Here is a 6,559-nt window from a genome sequence, read left to right on the forward strand (position 1 = left end):
AAGACGTCAGTTGAGAAAAATTATAGCCGTTGGAAGTGGGTGTAACAGATACTTTTTTATTTTCACTCAAACAACGGTAACCTAATCGATTGGGCAATCGATTTGGTAAACCCAGAAGTGAAATAAAATCGATTGGGAAATCGATTCTGAACAGTTCTATATAAACCCTAAATCGATTTCTCAACCCACTTTCACCTTCAGTTCTTAGTTTTCTCACTCAAACTCAATCGTTGCTGTATCTTAATCATTCTCGATCATCTCAAACAATCTTCTATCTACAAACTACAATGGCACGAGTCAAACAAACTGCTCCTCCATCTTCTTCCTTTGAATCAGTTTCACTAGGTTCATCTTCTACATCAAGTGGAAGAACACCCTGCCCTCAACCTCCTTCACCTCCAGCTAAAAGAGTTTCAATACCTACTCACAAGGTATTAGCCAAGGACAAAGGGAAGGTTGTTGCTATCTCTCAAGAACCAACTAAAAAGAGGAAAGCTCCTCCAACTGAGAAACTCATGGGGGATGCCATGAAAGGAGCTACCTAGAAGAAGAAGAAGACTTCCCCCCAACCAAAGAAGGTTATGCCTCCTAAAGGTAAACCAGTTGAAGATACTTCTCTTCCTGCTTCATTCCTAAAAAGAAAAATCCAAGAGGCTAGGACTCTGGATTTTACTTATTTTGATTCCAATGGGTTCACATTTCAAGATCACCTAAGATTTCATGGTTTGGTGGATTTCCTTTCTTGCTCTCTGGAAATTTACCCAAGACTGATTAGAGCTTTTTACTCTACATTCAAACTCACCAACTCTGGATTCGAGGCTGAAGTGAAGGGTAAAAAGATCTCAATGACATTTGAGCAATTTTCCAAGTTGTCAGGACTACCTTTCTTTGGGGCAGCTATTGATGGAAGAACAAGTCCTGACTCAACTGATGACGCATGGGAATCATCAGTGGACAGACATATGGCTATACAGGACATGATGGTGGAAGGTTTTGTTGAAAAGGTATCCCTTCCAACGGGTTAGATGAAGGTTCATCATCGTATGCTCATGTATGTGCTAACACGGCTGTTAGTACCTCGCGCTGGAAATCACGCCGTTGTACAGAGGCTGGATATCATCCTGTTGTGGGGACTGTAAAAAGGGCTCAAGATGAGCTGGGCTTGGATCCTGTTGATGAACATGGTTGAATCAACACAAGGCAAGCTACTGCTCCCCTACCCCTAGCTGGTTACGAAGATTATGAGGCATTTCAAGGTTTCTGTGGCCAATGAAGAATCTGTCAAAACCACTCTCACATTTGGTGAATCCATAGTTAACCAAATGCAACTGAAGCGCATAAACGGCATATGAACTAGAGCTTAGCCGACTACTGAACAAGTGCAGCCAACTGCAGAGCAAGCTGAGCCAATCCATAGTTAACCAAATGCAATTGAAGCGCATAAACGGCATATAAACTAGAGCTCAGCCGACTACTGAACAAGCGCAGCCAACTGCAGAGCAAGCTGAGCCAGTCGAAGCACATTCTGTGGTCTTAACGAAGCTGCTGGAATTCATGGAGATTCAAGCTGCTCATAACGCAAGAGTAGAAGCATCTCTCAAGACTCTCCAGACATCACTCGATTCTGTCGCTCAGGATGTGGCTGCAATACAAGAACATATAGGCCTTAAGATGTCATTTGAAGATATTGCAGATATAGGCCGACAAGCAACAGAAGATCCAAACCCAACCAACCTAGATAGCTCTGAACCTCATGGAGAGGAGACACCTGCTGAGGTTAATACAACAGTCTCTACTTCTCCCGCTGATAATAATGAGGAACAACCCTAGATTAGTTGACTAGGTTTTTGGTTTCTTTGTTGTTTTGTCATGTTCTAGTATTGTTTTGGTATGTTGTTTTGTAATTTTTTTTTTGTGTGTATATATCTTATGTTCTAGTATTTGATTGATCTAATGATTTGAATTGAGAAACATTTCAAGCAAACAAGCAGACACTATACACTTGGAACAAAAGCTTGGAACTCAAGGAATCAACCAAAGTTAGAGGATGTACTTGAGAAAGATGCAAATATGTATAGTGTACTTAGGTGTCATAGTAGTTAGTTTAGTAGACTAATCACTATGGTCTCATACCTAAGTCTTTGCCAATGAAAATAAATCAATCAACTAATAAGTCAATTGATGAATCAATTGGGCAATCGATTGTCTGACTCAGAACAAGAGTTTTCACTACGTAAATCGATTGGGCAATCGATTAGTTAAAGGTTTTTAGTGAAACCTGAGTTATGGGCTTAATCCAATCAATTGGACAATCGATTGGGACATCAATTGAGTAATCGATTTTGCAAATCACAGAACCAACCATTTACTGAATAAATCGATTGGTAAATCGATTGTGACAATGTTTTTCATCAGGAATAAGTTATGTGATCCAACAAATCGATTGGGACATCAATTGAATTAGATTTCTTAAACTACAAGTTTGTGGCAATCGATTAGGCTATCGATTGCAGTTAATCATTTATCAGAACCACTTTGAATAAATCGATTGACACATTGATTTTGAACAAATAGCTGAGGTTCTGTAACAAGCACAATCGATTGGCAAATCGATTGACGTAAATGTCTGAGTCACTGTGATCAGCACAATCGATTGGAGTGAATGTCTGAGTCACTGTGACCAGCACAATCGATTGACGAATCGATTGAAGCAAAATATTTAAGTTACAGAAAGGATTCAACTCATTTCCAAATCGATTATGACTGTGATTATGAAGTCGACTGAGCAATCGATTGTTTTGATCTCGTTGTTTGAACAAAACACCTATAATCGATTACTCAATCGATTATGATACAATCATAGTATCAGTTCTGATATATATATTATTACTAAATATGATGTTGCACGAGAGGATTTGTTTCAGAGGTAATAATTTGAGTTTGTTTGAGACCATTTGTTTGAGAGATAATAATGGGTGCGTTTGTTTTAATAAAAAATTTATTCTTTTAAACCAAAAATCATTTTTTAGGGTTTAAAGGGTGTTTGTTTCATATTTTTTTTAAATTATTTTGTTAGAAAAATTATTTTTAATGTGAATAAGGCTTTTAAATAGGCTTACAGGTCAGGCCATGATAGGCCGTAGGCCAGGCTCAGGCCGAAAAAAAAGCCTATCATAGGTCGTAGGCCAGGCTTAGGCCTCAAAAATTCATCGTAGGCCAGGCTCAGGCCTTTCAAAGCCTGACCTGGCCTGACCTATTCCCACCCCTAGCCACAAAGGAAGACAAAAACAACATGCATTTGTTAACAGAAACCAAGTTACATAAACAGGCAAACCAACACCTACATGGCAATCAAGATTGTTTAATATAAGCCACGTTTGGATAAACATCTTAATTAACCGCTTATATCATAAGTGTTTATCATTTAAGTGCTAACATATAAACTATTTCTATAACAAAAGATAAAATAAAGTCAAACTGTTTTTATATAAGCTATAAACTATTTTCATAACTTATCCTAGTGAGTTAATGGAAATACACTAAAAAAAACTTATGAACATGTCATAAGCTATTTTCATAAGTTCTCTCAAAGAGTCTCACAAGTGTACATACCAATAGACAATAGATAAGCTCAAATAAATCAATCCAATCATGCAGATTACCCAATCTTCCATGATGAGAGGACTTGGCAATCCAAGAAAACTATGTTAAACAAATTCTACATGAATTGCATGCTTGAAGATTGTAAAAGTCTATTGAGTCAACACAACTAAAATTGCATGGTAGTATGTTAGCTTTCCATTGCAACTCTAGCAAATACTCATGCATAAAAAATTCAAGATGGTTTCTATCTAAGTTGTAAGCTGCAACAAAAGTTACCATTTAAATGCATGAAAGTTGCTTGTAAGTTTGTATGGATAAGAAGGTAGTACAGTAACAACCGAGAGAGGCTTATCTAAGAAAATCCACTTATTTTAACAGTTCATTGCAAAAATTTGCATATATAAACCAAACGCAATAATACAATTTACGAGTTATTGGTTTAGTCACTCAAAATCACTTCTTAGTTTCTAAAGAAATTCTACTCATCATTTAATGTTCCAATTTTGTAAACTATAAAACCAAATTCCTACACCATGAATGATCAACCAAATTATCACAGATGCAGAACCTTTCGCTTCTTTCTATCGGAAAAAAAACACCTTTTGCTTTGAAGTACAATAACTCTGATCATATACTTTTAAACAATATTAGTCTGACTCCAATTGGGTACACAATATATATTACAATGCAAATAACCTTATTTATTTCCCAAACAAACACTAATCACACTTCTAACCTGCCAATCCTATACCAAATCTAAATGAACCTAAATCTAAGAACAAATTATCATCAACATCATTTCAAATGTTTACAATTCAACCCCTTAAGCAATGAGTATATTTTTAGTTTCACTTTTGAAGGAAGTGAAATTAATTCCAAAAACATAAAATCAATGTTGGCATGTTTGAGTGTTCTCAAACAAAAATGATTTTGCCTCCAAATGTGATTTTAAGTCGAAATTATTTAATGTTGATCTCACTTTTACTTGAATGTCAATGTATGCATTCTAACGCAAATCACTCTATATTTAACTCAATTTTAACCAAAATCAATTTTACAAAATAAATTCATTCCAAATCAATTTTCGCAATAAACATCTTCAATTTTTTTTGTTTAAACAAAAAACAGATTTTCCACTAATGAAAACCTGTAACTCTATCAACCAATTGAGCAAATCAAATGACGTTGAAAGCACATATAGCAAAAAGGTGGAATTTCATCCATCACCGACAAATTAACAAAACCCGAGAAATAAAAATCGAAACTTCATCATATGGGGCATACAAATTTTCTATACCCAAATATCAATTAGTATAATTTAAAGCATAAAAAAACATATAACAAAAAATTGAGAAAGAGAGTAATAATTGGAACCTGTTTTCGAAGTGAATCCCATGAAGTATGTACCTCCATAGCTGAAAAACAAAAACAAAAGAAATTGAAAAATTGAATAGAAAAAGTGAAGAATGAATGATTTTGGGTGAAATCAGATTGGTTGTTTGACGATGAAGACAGGCCGTCTGCTCACCGTGGACAGACGACTTTGCAATTGCTTGTTTCCTCCTCCTTTTTCTCTTTCTTTATTCTTTTTTATTTATCTTTTATTTATCTACATTTTTTCAATACAAATAGAAAATAGTATCAACAAAACAAAGTCGAGTTTAGCAAAAATAAGTTATACATTAAAATACTGTGAAATCTATGCAATACAAAACACAACAGCTTCATTGTCCAAATAAAACTTCCATAAAATCACGATTTCACAACTGTTTCAGGCATTCGTTGAGAATTTATTAGTCAATTAACACAAAAAAAAAATCAATTACACCACAATTTGATAATTTTTGAAAAGAAATTGTTTATTAGTACTTTATCAACAGCTTTAATTTCTTATTAAAGATTTTATAAAATTAATTAAAAAATTATTTTATTTTATTTTATAAATTATTTTTGTGTTGTCATATTTCGTCTTATGTTAGATGTGTCTCTCTTCAATCATCTCTCATTTGACGCATCCTTTATACATATCATTCATATTATCTCATTTGTTACCTTTTAATATTCCTTTATCAAATATTTCTTATTCATTTTTATTTGTAAAAAAATCATATTTTATTGCTTCAATTTCTCCACACACAAAAAAGGAGTCATGTAATTTGGTGGTTAGAGTTGTACGATTGTGGTTTGCATCTGAACTTAATGTAAAACATAAATTTTATGCGGTGAAAATGGTATTGATGAATGATAAAGTTTAATTGTTTCTTTTATAAATTCAAAGTTTTAAATTATACATAAACTGAATTTGTTATGTTATTAATTTAATAATTATGTGTTTCATATTTTTAGGGTGATAAAATTCAAGCAACAATGTGAAAAAATTCTTATTTCTCGATTTGAGACTAATTTTCGTGTGAGGGAGTTGTGTATAATTGAGTGCTTTTGGTGTCGTCTAGCATATAGAACAAGACACCAATTCAAATTGAATTTGCAAAATGGTAATGGTCCGAGAATTAGAAACAATTTGATCATAGGTACTCATTCATTTCATGCCCAAAAATTCTAAATGTTGACAGGAATTATTTGATTGATAAATTTATTTCAATTTGTCACTTTTATTTTATTTTAGTTATAAACAATTTAATCATTACTTTTTAAAAATACATGTCATGGAGTTGTAGTTGGAGTACGACAATACAAATTTTAAGTTATTTAGTTAGAGTCAGATGAGTGAGTCTTTTTATACTATATAAATTTTTTTAGTGTTTATTGAATCTATTTGTTTAAGATTTTAAAAAGTAATTTTATTTTTCTATTTTTAAAAATGATTTTTATGAAAATTTATTTAAAAATAGTATAACTTTTTTAGGTTTATTTGTTATTAAATAAAAATAACAATTTTGATATTTACACCAAACTGCTATCTACCTTGAAAATAAAATATTAAATTGTCCTACTT

The 6,559-nt window shown here is 33.1% G+C and overlaps 1 pseudogene; it reads right to left on the reverse strand.

Moving 5' to 3' along the window:
• Positions 1-5,293, reverse strand: part of LOC101508763 (aquaporin NIP6-1-like) — an 18,269-nt pseudogene extending 12,976 nt beyond the window's left edge.
• Positions 5,294-6,559: the final 1,266 nt, after the last annotated feature.

This window comes from Cicer arietinum, chromosome 5, assembly GCF_000331145.2.
Source record: "Cicer arietinum cultivar CDC Frontier isolate Library 1 chromosome 5, Cicar.CDCFrontier_v2.0, whole genome shotgun sequence".
Taxonomy (NCBI): Eukaryota; Viridiplantae; Streptophyta; class Magnoliopsida; order Fabales; family Fabaceae; genus Cicer; species Cicer arietinum.